We start from the raw sequence: 15,403 nt of genomic DNA, 5'->3' as shown, positions 1-15,403 counted from the left end.
ATTTTTTAAGTGAAGTCAAATTATTTTACATTCTGTATCATAAACAGAAAACAGCAGCATGCAATAATTGAAAGCAAGTAGCTTTTTGACTTGATGGAAGTAGAGTGACAAATCTGATATCTGATAGAGCTTTAGACTTACAAAGCCATTAACAGATTCTACAGTGAAATCCAGATCGTACATAAATCTTGCTATAAGCAAGAAGCATTGTATAAATAATTTCTAAAAGCAAATGCTGCCACTGACTCTGAGTCTTTAGAATTTAATCTTACCTGTGGCTCAAAGAAAAAAAATCTAGACTTTTGGATTAAACACTGCAAACCTTTGATATCTTTTCTTTCCCAACATATCTTTTATAACATAAAATGCCAGAAGATGGGTAGAAACTTGGAAAATTAATTGTTTGACTAGTTAAGAACTCTGTAGAATCTATCAGCAAAACGATAAACTACAGAACTGCAAATGGGCCCTCCTCCAGAGACACTGAGAAGGCAGATGCTTCTAAACAATTTACTGGGAGCTTTGAAAACGAAGACTTACAGGCAACCCCAAAATCAAAAATGAACCATCTCCAAAATGATAGCCAAGCTTAGTAGTATTTAACTTGCCTCAAGCCCTCCCCCATCAGTTACTTTCTTGACTTTCAACAATGCCAGCCCAGTTTCCTTCATCCAGGCAGTCAACAGAACAAAACACACTGGTTTTTGTTTGTTCGTTTGTTTGTTTTTCTATATTAAAAAATTTTATTAACCATTGCATAAAATACTAATTACTCCAGAAATTATTATGATACAGTAGTCAACAATTCGAGAAGTTTAAGAAAGAAAAAATTTTAAAAATTACATCTCCATCTTCATGATTTAATATCTTTGATTTTTGTTACTAAAAACAGTTCTAAATTTAAATATAAAGCCAAGTGTATTTAAAATTATTAATGAAAAGTAAAGTTTGTATCTACCAAAGGAGGTTCAATGTCCTTTAGTTGACTAAGATTTAGGGATATGGAAACTATATATTTTTTCTTTTTTTATTGAATATTTTATTTAATTACATTTCAGATGTTATCCCATTTCCCCCTCATAAAGCCCCTATTCCATCCCTCTTCTTCCTTTTTGCTTTTATACCATTTTAATTTTATGCAAGTATTCAGGTCAGTTCTAGGTTGAGGAACTAACAGTACAATAGATGGAAATAGTCAAAAAACAAACAAGGCAGTAAACAGAGTCCCATGATCACTCCTGTGATCACTATTTCCAAGGGCTTATGACCAAAATATCAGGATGACCAAAATATCTGAGCCTACTTCCCTGTCATAGCCCAAAGTCATTTTCATGCCTGAAATCTACCTCTTTGTTCTAGCCTAACATTTAAATTCCTGCCTCTAATTACTTCTTTGTTCTAGCCTAATGCCATATTCCTGCCCATGTCCTTGTCCTTCGCCAATGTCATATTCGGGCAAGGCAACCACAAAACTTCTCCACATTTCCTCCTTTCGTATTGGATAAACACGATTGAGCCTGTCTTAGGTCATTCTGACAAGAATTCCTTCCTTTCCCATCGTGGAATATGAATTATAAAAAGGAATGCACTTCTGTTTTAGGTTGGTAAGGCTCTGTGCAGAATCTTAGCCATCTTTGGCTTGACAGTCTGTTAAAATAATAACTCTGTCTGGGCGTCCATTTTCAGTTTCAAGTCATGTACTTTGGCTGCCAACATGTTGATGTTATTAAAGACAAGCATTAACACAATGGGCAAGAATAAAAGTATTCCCAGGACAAAAAGGATTAAGCTATATATGCCATTCTTGAAGCTTGACCAAAATGAAAATACAGACCTCAAGCCATGAATAATTTTATCAGTATTTTCTGCATCATCAGAGCTCAACAGAGCAGCATTCTTTAAATTCATAATCTCACTATGCAAAGTTAAAGCATCCAGAGAGGTGTAAGAATTATGCCAAATAACTTACAAGTGTCTTTAAACTTTTTCCTAATTATAATGACTATCATTGTAAATTTTAGAAGTAACACAACTCCATTGGTATTTGGTGTGAGACTCGAGATGGCTCCTTACTCTTAAACTCTGAGCCTCCTTCAATAATTTGAATAGGATGAAGAGCATCAATCCTGTTTCAAATGCCTATCTAAATCTTCTTGTATACTCAATACATTAGTAACATTTTTTTGCTAAATGATTAACAAAAGTAGCTGTCTTAACTTCTTGTGTCAAAGCAACTGCGAAGCAGTGGTGCTAGCAATTAATGTAATTAAAGCTGTTATACCAGCAATGATCAAGCCCACTACCCTCTTACTTCTGCTTAAAGCCCAACTCACTTCATCCAGTACTCAAAAGCTTTTTTCAGAAAAACAAGGTTTTGTAATACTCAGGGCAGTAAGATAAAAGCTGGTTGATAGACCCCATAACAGACAAGCCAGGTTTCAACACATAAACACATTTAGAAAGTATACAATCCATGAAACTTACAATAAATGCTATAGAAGAGACAAAAGTAATTTTAACTTGACAATTAAGAGAGCCTTATCACATGCACTAACACTTGTTTGAAATCAAGAACTTTCCCAACTTTATCTCTTGCTAACATAACATCATAGAGAACTGCAGCTAACTTCCAAATATGTCTCTGAAAATGTCCAGATCCAGCCTTCCAAACGAAGACTGTTATTTCCAATATTGGATTGAATTCTAGACCAGGACATGATTGAGTCTGAGTAAGTGGTCACGTTTAAGAAAAATACAAGAGTCATTATAACTTCTCATTTTGATTCTGTCCCACAAGGTCTAAAAACTTGAGGCAAGGCAGCTTGTCCCATCTGAGATATAAGAAAGCAAAAGTGGGTCAAGAACATATGTCCAATACAGCTTCCCAGTCACCATTGTCAGGGTACTCAGTAAACTCACATGTCAGCATCATTCTTTGTCCTGGCATCAGCATGTCTCACCAATCACTCTGGCAGCCACCATGCTCCTTCACCATCCTGCAGAAAAAACACAAACATGCTCTTATTATACTGAGAGTGACCAGAAAATATCATAGAACTTAGCATCTGGTTGGAGGACATGAAAAGTCCCCAAAGTCAACTGGCAACAATGTTATGCCATGTTAATATGGCAGACTTAGCCCTTCCTATGCTAAAAATTGTATGTGAGTTTTCCTTCACTGTTGTGTGTTCTTTTTGGACAAAGTCTGATTGCATTTATTTCTTTTAGAATTGGGCTATATTCCACCCTGTGTATCTCAATATGTAGTGGACAGCAGTGTCTTGCTATAAATGAATTATGATGTTGACATTTTTATTTATGGCAAATCATGTATGAAGCCACAATATTATCACAAAACTAAAAAATGTATTTCAGGAAAAAGTTCTCATAACAGTGGAAACTGCAATGTGGAACTAAAGAGGAACTGTGCCTTGTAAATGATTTTTAAATGTAAGAGAAGATTATTTAAAATAGAGATCTTATAAGTTATCATTGCCTTGTTTCCACCTGGCATTATGTGTACATTTAATTGAAATGCAAAATACCTTTATTTTACTTTTTTATTGGATATTCTATTTACATTTCAGATGTAATCCCCATTTCCCCCAATTCAGGAACCCCTATCCCATCCCCCCTCCTCCTGTTTCTAAGAGGATATGCCCCCACCCTCCCACTTCCCCACCCATGATTTTTCCCACACAGAAAATATCCTGAGTGAGGTAACCCAATCACAAAAAAAGCACACAAGGTATGCACTCACTGATAATTGGATATCAGCCCAAAATCTCCCAATATCCAAGATACAACTCACAGACCACATGAAGCTCAAAATACTCATGGGAGCAAATATGGAGACAAAGCAGGGGACAGAAACTGAAGGAGGGGCCATGAAGAGACTGTGCCACCTGGGTATCCATCCCTTGTGCAGTCACCAAAGGTAGATGCTGATGTGGATGCCAGGAAGTGCATGCTGACATGAATCGGATACAGCTGTCTCTTTAGAGGTCTACCAGAGCCTGAAATATACAGAGGCAGATGCTCACAGCTAACCATTGAGCTGATCATAGGGTTCCCAATGGAGGAGTGAGAGAGAAGACTGAAGTGGCTAAAGAGTTTGAGGCCCCATGGGGAGAGAAACAATACTAACCAACCAGAGCTCCCAGTGTCTAAACCACCAGCCCGGGAGCACATAGGGAGGGACCCATGACCCCAGCTGTATACGTAGGGGAGGATAGCCTTGTCAGGCATAGGTGGGTGAGGATGTTGAGCATTTCTTTAGGTTCTTTTTGACCATTCGAGTTTCCTCAGTTGAGAATTCTTTGTTTAGCTCTGTATCCCATTTTAATTGGGTTATTTGATTGTCTAGAGTAATTTCTTGAGTTCTTTGTATACATTGGATACTAGCCCTCTGTCAGATGTAGGATTGGTAAAAATCTTTTCTCAATCTGTTGGTTGCCATTTTGTCCTATTGACAATGTCCTTTGCCTTACTGAAGCTTTGCAAATTTATGAGGTCCCATTTGTCAATTCTTGATCTTAGAGCATAAGCCATTGGTGTTCTTTTCAGAAACTTTTCCCCTGTGCCCATGTGTTCAAGGTTCTTCCCCATTTTTGCTTCTATTAGATTCAGTGTATCTAGTTTTATGTTGAGGTCCTTGATCCACTTGAACTTGAGCTTTGTACAAGGAACTAAGAATGGATCGATTTGCATTCTTGTCATGTCACATATGGCCACATGAATTATATATACAAATGCTCACAGAAAGAATGAAGAATTTGGAAGGTGGAGCCAGAGGGGGAGTCAGGAGTTATAAATCATCATTGTCCATATAGCAATTACAAAGAAAGAAAGAGAAAAGGGGAGAGAAAGAAAGAGAAAATGAAGGACAGATTCCAGGCAGACAGGCATCATTAGTAAGCACTGGAAGTATTACACTTAACAAGCCACAGATGAGCAACCAGTTCCAGAGGAATGTATACTACATGAATGTTTAGTATGGGTAAATGTGTCTTGGTATAAAGTGAGCTGGCTGCTGCCAGGTAAAGAGCTTGTAATGAATGGGCATGAATTTTCTTTGTGCAGTATTAAAAGTGTCTTAAAATTTCCAGTAGAAACAGCTGTACTATGCTTTGACTATAGTGAAGTCTGTCCTTCGCATGTTACACACAAGATGACTTGTACAGATGTGAGATGTGTTTCACTGTGCCTGTTCCACACACACATTCATCTGTGCATAAATGTCAGAACTGTAGTCAAGACAAATAATAAAAACGCTCTCATGTGCGTTGACGCAAATGAAGAATGAAAAATGAAGGATCAAAAATGGGACTAAAAGAAAATAACATAGAACAGAAGCCAGATATACCAATTACTTTACAATAGTAAATGTAAATGCACACTCCTATTAAAACACAAGGGTTTATAATTTAACCATGTGTTCTATGCAAGACACACAGTAAAAGAAATGGCTGGGTTGAAGAGGAAGAATGGTGCCACACAAACATTCAGCAAAGGAAGTCTGGTGTTATCAAACAAATAAGAATTTAATATAAAACATGACCCAGAAAGAGAACATTTTGTGAAAATAAAATTTTCAAACAAAAGCTAAGATAAAAAAATTACAAATTTGTATGAAATAATCAAAAATTTGAGATGGCAAATGTATAATCACCATGAGGATTTTTACTTTCATCTTTTGCTGATTCGTCTCTGGTTCAGCACAGGAACATAATTAGCTGCAGTAAAATGGAGCTGCTAAACTCTTCTGCTCCTCTCCACCAGCCATATTGTTGTCCTGCGGGGAACGGAGGGGATGATCATTTTTTTCTTGTCGACTGAAATCATCCCAGCATGGACTGTTATAACCAACAGCCAATTGCGTTTGCTAAGCAAGAACTGCAGGTGATTTCTCCCACACTTCTGGTTGACCTCCTTTCTGCCCTCCCAAGTCCCTGGGAACCAGCATGCTTCTCTTCCACAAGTTTGATTTCTTGGTTTCTACAATCCAGTGAGAACATCAGCCTGGCCTGTTTCACTCAATACAGCAATCTCTAATTCCATCAGCAGGTGGCAGGATTTTGTGCTTTTGTGGCTTTTCTTTCTAGTACAAATGTCTCACCTTTTCTTTCTCTGTACCTGTGTGTGATAGATGGAGCAAAATGCTTGGTAAGAAAGCCTAATGTTTGAACAACGTAATTAGCCAAACTGAATGAAGGGGTCTGTGTAAAACTACTTCCTAGAACAACTTCAGAAAGTACCGATATAATAGTGACTATTAACCTCACTGATTTGCAAGCATTATATAACCATTGTTTTTGACAAATGGTAACTGTTATTTATTGAACAGAAATATAGTGCAAATTAAATAAATTTTCTAGGGAGGTAGATTGAGTCCTGGTGTGGGATTTCTTCTGCCCACCCTCCCTCAGTACTTCTCAATTCATGCTTACTCCTTACCTCTGGGCAGCCAAGATTTAATTTACAAAATAAACACAGACATACAGGAGAATTCAATAATTAACTATTCAACATGTGCCCAATAATGTTGGCTTTCCATCTGCCTTTCATGTTCCAAGCAATGCAGACTCCATCTTTATGCGAAGGCACCCTTAGATAAAGCAGTTAGAACAAGAACATGATAAACTCATAACATAAATGTATTAGGTGGCTGACAGAAACAGTGACTGTCTCAGTAAGTTATTCAAATTTCTATGATAGATTTTACATATGAAAGGTCAGACTTTTTCTCTCCTCTTCTGCCTTCAGATAACAGCTTTAAAATAAATAAACTGAACAAGCAAGGGAGGGGCGCATAGATTCCTGGAAGAACACCTGTGTGGCACATGGGTAACACTGGGTTCAACTGAGCACAAGGAGAAACAAGATCTTAAAGCTCCATGTCCTTTAAAATAAAGGAGACTGTGGTAACTGTAGCAGTGGGTTTTGCTACACCGCTTTGTGCTCCTGGCTGGTCTCGTGCTTCCAGCCACCCGCCTAGGAACTCTTTGGATCCACAAATAAAACACACACACATACTAGCTTATTTTTGAAATGCCTTGGCTACTCAAAGGCTGAGCAGGTTGTTGTTGTTGTTGTTGTTGTTGTTATTATTATTATTATTATTATTATTATTATTATTATTATTGGAAATTTTATTTATTTACATTTCAAATGCTACCTCCTTTCCCAGTTTCCCCTCTGGAAATCCCCCATCCCATCCTCCATTGCCCTGCTTCTATGGTGCTTGCCTGCCCACCCACTCCTGCTTCCCCACCCTGGCATTCCCCTACACCCTGGCTTTTCCAGGACCAAGGGCTTCTCTTCCCATTGATATCCAACAAGGCCATCCTATGCTACATGTGCAGCTGGAGTCATGGGACCCTCCATGTATTCTCTTTGGTTGGTGGTTCAGTTCCTGGGAGCTTTGAGGGGATCTAGTTGGTTAATATTGTTGTTCTTCCTATGGTCTATAAACCCCTTCAGCTCCTTCAGTCCTTTCTCTAACTCCTCCATTGGGGACCCCATGCTCAGTCCAATGGTTGGCTGTGAGCATTCACATCTGTATTTGCCAGACCATGGCAGAGCCTCTCAGGAGACAGCTATATCAGGCTCCTGTCAGCATGTACTTCTTGGCATCAGCAATAGTGTCTGGGTTTGGTGACTATATATGGGATTGTTCCCCAGGTGAAACAGTCTCTGGATGGCCTTTCCTTCAGTCTCTGCTCCATATTTTGTCTCCATATTTCCTCCCATGAGTATTTTGTTCCCTCTTCTAAAAAGGACTGAAGCATCTACACTTCTTGAGCTTCATGTGGTCTGTGAATGTATCTTGGGTATTGTAAGCTTTTAGGTTAATATCCACTTATCAGTGAGTGCATACCATGGGTGTTTTTTGTGACTGGGTTATCTGACTCAGGATGACATTTTCTAGTTCCACCTATTTGCCTAAGAATTTCGTGAAGTCATTGTTTTTAATAGCTGTGTAATACTCCATTGTGTAAATGTACCACATTTTCTGTATCCATTCCTCTGTTGAAGGACATCTGGGTTTTTTTCCAGCTTCTGGCTTTTATAAATAAGGCTGCTATGAACATAGTGGAGCATGGGTCCTTGTTATATGTTGGAGAATCTTTTGGGTATATGCCCAGGAGTGGTATAGCTGGGTCCTTAGGTAGTAGTATGTCCAATTTTCTGAGGAACTGCCAGACTGCTTTCCAGAGCGGTTTTACCAGCTTACAATCCCACCAACAATGGAAGAGTGTTCCTCCTTCTCCACATCCTTGTCAGCATCTGCTGTCCTCTGAGTTTTTGATCTTAGCCATACTAGTTAGTGTGAGGTAGAATCTCAGGGTTGTTTTGATTTGCATTTCCCTGATGACTAAGGAGTTTGAACATTTCTTTAGGTGCTTCTTAGCCATTTCATAATTGAGAATTGAGAATTTGGAATTGAGCCAGTTGAGAGTTCTCTGTTTACATCTGTACCCTATTTTTTAATAAGGTTATTTGGTTGTCTGGAGTCTAACTTCTTGAGTTCTTGGTATATATTGGATATTAGGTTGGGCAGTTCTAATCCTCTGTCTGATACCCTAGGCCCAATTGGGGAAGTGGCCACTCTCACATAGCTGGTTAGCTTTATCTCCTGGTGCTCCTACATCCATCCATCTCCCACCACATCATTAAGATCCTCCCTCTCCACCCTCTTGAGTTCTAGCCTATGCAACTCTAAGGTCCTGCCAATCTCCCTTTGCTTAGCCGTTGGTCACTGGCATCTTTATTGATCTATCAAAAACCAATTAGAGACAAGGACCTTTAGTGTTTGGACATGCAGATTCCCAATTGAATCAAAGCATTAGAACCAATCTCCAACATGTGACAGAGACTAAGTGGCCCCTAGTGACATCTTAACTTTGTGCTCGTGCCCCAGGTATCCAACTGTTCTTAGAATGAAGGAAGAGGACATGTAATTTGCCTCTAATCATTAAACCATGATGAAGAGAGTCAATGAGATGAGCAAAATACCTGTGGTGTAAGCCCCAGGACCTGAGTTCCATTCCTGCAGGTGGAAGGTGAGAACCTACTTCACAGAGCTGTCCTCTGACCTCCATACATACCCAGTGACACACATGCCCTCACCCATGCATCACACACAAACAACAAAATAGCAATAACTAGAATAGTAATAATAAAATACCTTCTAAATAAATGAAAAATAAAAGCATGTTTCTGAGATGTCTCTCCTTTGACTAAGTTATGTAAGACTCCATATGGCAGAGTAGAGACAGAGCAGGAGTTACATTGAAGAAAGTTGCATGTCAAAGCCTCCATGTGGCTTGTGAGACCTGAGAGCAATCCACCACAGTGACCACAGCCAGCAAAACGCCAGGACTCACTGGGTGTGATGAGGGCTTCTGTAATCCCAGCATGTGGGAGGCTGAAAGAGGAAGATCACAAGTTCAAGGCCAGATTGGACCATGTCTCAAAACAACAAGAAGCTAGAACTGGCAAATCTAAGGCTCTGAGGAGATGAACTCTGCCAGCCACCTGAGTGAATCTGGGTGTGGTCTTTCACCTTCAGGCCTCCGGTGAGAATGCAGTACCATTGGGCTCTGTATGGCAGCTTCCTGGAATCCCCAACAAAAGAACAGTTACATTTATTTTTGAGTCATAGAATCCTGATTATAAACCTGGGCTCCTTAAATCTATAAAGAAAAGGGTCATACAGGATTCCTCCTCAGAAAATTTATGCAAGGAAATGTAACAGAAATGATGAAATGACAAGAGAAACACTAAGTTGCAAAGGCCAATGGGAGACCTCTGAGTGTGACAACAGAAACATTTTTTTTTTTCAGGAAAAGTTCACATTTGCTATGTAGAACTGAGAAAGTTCAGGTGTAAAGAGCCATCTATCACACATAAATTACACACTGAGATTTCCTGCCATGTGAGCAAAGTTCTTGGTTAAAGAAGGGGGTAACTATATTAATTGTGGACTAAGGAGCAGCTGACATAATCAACGGATAAACTGATCTAATAATCTCATAATATTCTGGCCATGTTCTCTGATTAAAAAACAATAGACACACATCATTATCATCATCATCATCATCACTTATCATAATGAATACCACTCACACAACCATGAGGATTTTTCAACCCAAGAACAGCAGGCTTCTGCCTTCTTGGAATCCTGTTGTTAACATATATCACTGGCAAATTACTGCAAGCACAAGTATCTCTAGCTCTTACTTTTCTTACTACAGACAAGACTGTAGAGCTATGGATTCAGAGGTGTGTAGAACTCTAGAATAAAAACAAGAATAAACAGGTGGTCTTTGCTCCCAGGGAGGGGCTTCAAGTGTTAATGTAAGACATTGGCTCAGGGTAAAGACAAAACACTGAAAGGTAACATAGGCCAGCTGGATGGTAAATAGCTCAACAGATCCAGGCTGTAGAGACATGTTGAAGGACAAGCTAGAGCCCCGATGTTGGAAGATGAGCAAGACGCCAAATGTTGGTATTGGCAGTGAGAATCTCTAAAACACTTGCTGGCACATGCCTTTCTGTGAAGTCGGTTAGAAAGGAGCCTCCATGTGACATGCAAATGAAGACCTCTGTCAGCCATCAAAGCCTAGCTGCAAGCTCAGCTCTAGCTCAAGAGCACACAGAAAAATAAGATGAGAGAATGATCAGACAGAAAACCAGAAGAAATAGATTAAGCCAGGGAACTAAAGAGAAACAATGAGGAAAAGACAGAGAGAAAGCAAGAGGATGAAAAGAAAGAATGGAGGGAGAAAATACAAGGAAGAACCAGGCACTCTTACTCAACCAAAGTAAGACCCCACACACTGTGTGGCTACAGGACACAAGCCCAGAAGTCCCAGTGGGATCCCCAACCCAACCCCATTCCAGCTCACATATGCTGCCATTAGAATTGAGACACACTAAGCAAAGCATTTCCTCTCCCTTCCAGGAATGGAACTTCAAACTTAAAACTGGCTTTAGCCACTCTCCCCTATGTCTTTATCACTTAAAACTATCCTTACATGTGGTAACTGACCAAGAATTATCACTAGCTGAATGAATAAATTAATTAATAATCATGGTTTAAACAAGAAACTACATAGGTAAATCTAGTACTTACATAGATACCTAACAAGTTATGGAATATTTCCACACATGGAGACAAACAATCAGAGCACTATTTGCACTGAAACTTGAACCTTGCTCTTGACTTAGCCTAAGTACGTACACACACACACACACACACACACACACACACCATGTATGTGTTAAGGTTTATTTAATTCTTTATGTGTCCTTATATGTATATACCATGTGTCTGCAAGTGCCTATGAAGTACAGAAGAATACATAAAATACCCTGGATGTGGAGTCATAGGTTATCATGAGGCACCCACTAGGGCTGCTGTCAACTAAACTCAGGTACTTCACAAGAGCATCAAGTGCTCTTAACCTCTGTTTCTTCAGCCTCCTACAGGTATGTCTGTGTGTTTGTGGGGTTTTTTTTTTTTTTGTCCCTCTCTTTGAGTCTTTATTCTTATGCTGCCTTAAAGTCTCCTGTAGACAGTGACTTTAATCTGTTGTTACATGATTGCTATGAGCGATTGTGTATAGATTGGAAGTCAATCTAATCAGCAGTTAGAAATAATAATTGTGTTTTTTTAAAAAAATATGAATAGAAGTTGGTTGTAGATACAACTTTTAAGCATTCGTAAAATGAAAATTTATAAAAGTAACTTTTATTCACCTAATGTAATTGTCATTTTGGAGGCTTCCTGATGAATAAACTCATTTTTCCCCTCCCCTTCGTTGGGCACTTCAGCTAATCTCATCCCTGTTGGGTCCTGGGAGCCTCTTGCTTTTCTGGCATCTGGGACTTGCTGTTGGCTATCTCCATTTCTCCAACCCCCATTACTATACATTTCTGTTCCAATTTCTGACCTTCTGTACATCATTTTAGTCTTCTCTCATACCCGATCCTGCCCCCTCTTTTTCCCCTTCCTCCTCCCCCTCCCCCTCTTCTCTTCCTCCCTAGCCCCTCCCACCCTCTACCTCCCATGAGTATTTTATTCCCCCTTTTAAAAAGTACTGAAGCATCCACATTTTTAGTTTTTTTCTGAACTCTGGCTGGCTGGTTCAACTCAGCTGTTCTGGCTCAAACTCCTCTCCAATCTGACTGATTCCATCTGGCTTCTCACTGAATTGCTCTGCTTGGCCTCAAACTAACTTTAGCCATCTATTCTAATCTGGCTCCTTATTGTTTGGCTTCAACTGCCTCTGCTGACCTGCACTGAACTGCATGAACTCATAAACAAACTCAACTCCACTGCACTGACTTACTGTGCGGACTCTCAACTGACTCAACTCTTTCTCTCTCCTTGTGTTGCTCTTAAGGAGCTTCTCTTTCCCATCTGTTCTCATGAGAGTTAGGTGCATCCTATCTCTGACTCATGCTGTCTAACCTTTTTCTGATTTGTCATTTTGTCTGCCCTTCAATTAGATATCACTATCAAACACTGCTCCTTCTACAAACTAAACTTACCTACATTGTTTGGCACCAAAAGTGTACACTAAAGGCATGTCTGTGTCGTGGTAAATCTCCAACCCAAATAGGACCAGTCAAAGAAAACACAACTCAATAATTATTAATACAATTGCAAGCCTACATTGGGCACATTCACCACTACACTACTCTATTCCCCATCTATGAGATCCCTTATAACTTGTCATTTTTCCAGGCCATGTGCTTCTCTTCCATTCTCCTTTCAGATCTCCTCTTCCAGTCATTCTACCACCACTTCCTCTTCGGTCATCTCTTCCCTCTCCTCTCTCCCCAAACCTTTTTAGTTCCACCTCTTTTTCTACTGTCCAATCACTGGCTCTAGCCTTTATTTTACAAATTAAGGTGGGCAGAAGGTTCACAAGAAGTCACCTGTGTACTGACTCACTCCTCATCTGCAGCCCCTCCCAGGAATTAGCATCAAATACAAGGCCAGGGCTATCCACAACATGTCTGTATTCCACCCAGAGGAGTTAAAATTCCTCTACAAAAATTAAAACTGGTTAAAATATCAAATCAATAGTGACAGAAGTCAGAATTTATCCAATTTTGTAGAAGTGTACACTTTCAAAAATATAAGTATACCAATTTACTGTAAAAGGATTATGTTACTATTTCCTAAATATTTTTATTTTAAATATTGCCTAAATATTTTTTAATATAGGGACAAATTAAGATGTGAGAAAACTAAAGGTGGATTTGACATCATGGTTTGTCACTGAGGACATGATTTAAAACCCAGGTCAACATATGAGATCTAGATCCTGGGACTGGAGAGAGTACCCCGTAAGCATTCCCTGCTCTCACAGAAGAACCAGGGTCCCTTCTCAACTCCCACATGCAGCTCATAACCGTCTACAACTCAAGTTCCCAGGAATCTGGTGCCCTCTTCTGGTTTCCATGAGCTCTTGCATTCATGTGGCACAGAAATACACTCAGGTTCACAAACGAAGAAGAGAAAATAACATGTTTTTAAAATAAAACCCAAATCTGAATGACAAGGCTTTTCAGATTCAAGGAGGCCAAGCAAGCAGGGTCCTATTTTGGAGAGTAACATGGCATTTAACCATCTGAACTTATGCATATTCACATTCGACTCTGAAGCTTGATTCTGACTTAGGCTCAGAAGTACTGTGCACTTCACTAAGTTAAAATCACAAGGCAGAAATGTCATCAAAACAGGAAAAAATGCATCATTTTTTTGTCTCTGTGCTCTCTCTTTCCTGGGCCCTTATTGTTTGGCATTCCCTCAAGTAAATTAACCTTATTATATATCTGTTTTAACTTGTCTATGATTTTAACTTGTCTATGATGATTCATATTTTTAAAAAAATCAGTAGAATGGTAGTAATTTGTAAGACTTTCTTTAGCTTCCAGTATGTCGCATCATTTAGAGAGCCTGCATAATTCACCAGCATAATTTCAGCTACAACATAGCTCTGTAACCAGTAATTCAGTAACACTAGAGAGTTACAGATTACATACATAAAGGCATCTGAATCATTAAGGGTAAAATTGAAATCTATCTTTTAACAAAATTAATGTGCATGTATTTATATCACATAGCACATTTAACATAAAGTATTAATGAAAGACACGCAGTAAAACATCTACATAAAGAGTGTCAGTGTCAGAATCTAAGAACAAAATGCTCCCCGTGGAACATAGGCTGGTGGAAATAACTGTGTAAGCGAATTGACAGACACTTTCTTCTAGGGCTAAAGAGATGGCCCAGTAGGTAAGGGTACTTGCAATTCTTTCAGGAATATGAGTTCAGTTCCCAGTATCCATGTTGGGAGGCTCATGACCACTTCACAACTCACTCCAGCTCCAGGAATATGATGTCCCCTTCTGATCTCTGAAGGCACCTGTATTCATGTGAGTGTATACACACACACACACACACACACACACACACACACAGAGAGAGAGAGAGAGAGAGAGAGAGAGAGAGAGAGAGAGAGAGTAAATCTTACATGGAAATGCTTTCTCCCCACAAGGTTACATTTCTCACAAGAGACAAGGATTGTAAATGAGAGAGGATGCAGGCTTCTCTGCTGAAGTTCAATATTTGGGGTCCCAGAGCAGATGAAGGTGCTTCTGCTTGGGAAAGTATGTGTAGCCATGCCAGTGTGTGAGTCACGTCAATGTGCTCATCTTGTCTGGTGCTTGAGACTAGGAGAGGTCTGAGTCATTGAAGGGTGTGTCCCATACTCCCTTGCAGATACTTGAAAAGAAGCTGTGGGGGAAAGGGAGCAAAGACAGCACACCAGCCTCTTCTGCCTGGAAAACTCAAGAGGAACTCACCAGAAAGCAAACGAGAAAACACTAAGGGAAGCCGCTTATCTCTCACATCCCTAGATCCTAGTGGCTTCTTTGTGTGGAGTAGGAAGAATGTCAGTGCACTCCACATATGTCACAAAAATACACCCTCTTCACTCTCCTGTTAGTAAATTCCTACACCAGAGATAAAAGGAGCTGGAGCTGGAGCTGGAGCTCAGCCGTTAAGAGCAATTGCTCTTTATCAATTTCAGGTATTTTATCGGTCATCACTACAATCAAAACTACATTATGAGTTTTTCTAGGCGGTCCTCATCTGGAGAGCTTGCCTTAAAAATTCCTGGTCCCAGTACACACTGATGATGTTGACAGTTGTCCAGTGACCTGTTCTATAGCATAGTCACCCCTATACAATGAAGGTACTATGGAGTATTTTGGCTTTTGTGCTGGTCTGGAAGTCAGTGTTTCAGGTCTGCTGTGATCTCACCTTTGATCCTTTAGTCTTTACTCTCAGCAAAGACGGGAAGCTAACTTAACATCACTG

This window comes from Arvicanthis niloticus, chromosome 14 (assembly GCF_011762505.2).
Source record: "Arvicanthis niloticus isolate mArvNil1 chromosome 14, mArvNil1.pat.X, whole genome shotgun sequence".
Taxonomy (NCBI): domain Eukaryota; kingdom Metazoa; phylum Chordata; class Mammalia; order Rodentia; family Muridae; genus Arvicanthis; species Arvicanthis niloticus.
The sequence above is the reverse complement of the archived record's forward strand: the minus strand, read 5'-3'. Positions refer to the sequence as shown.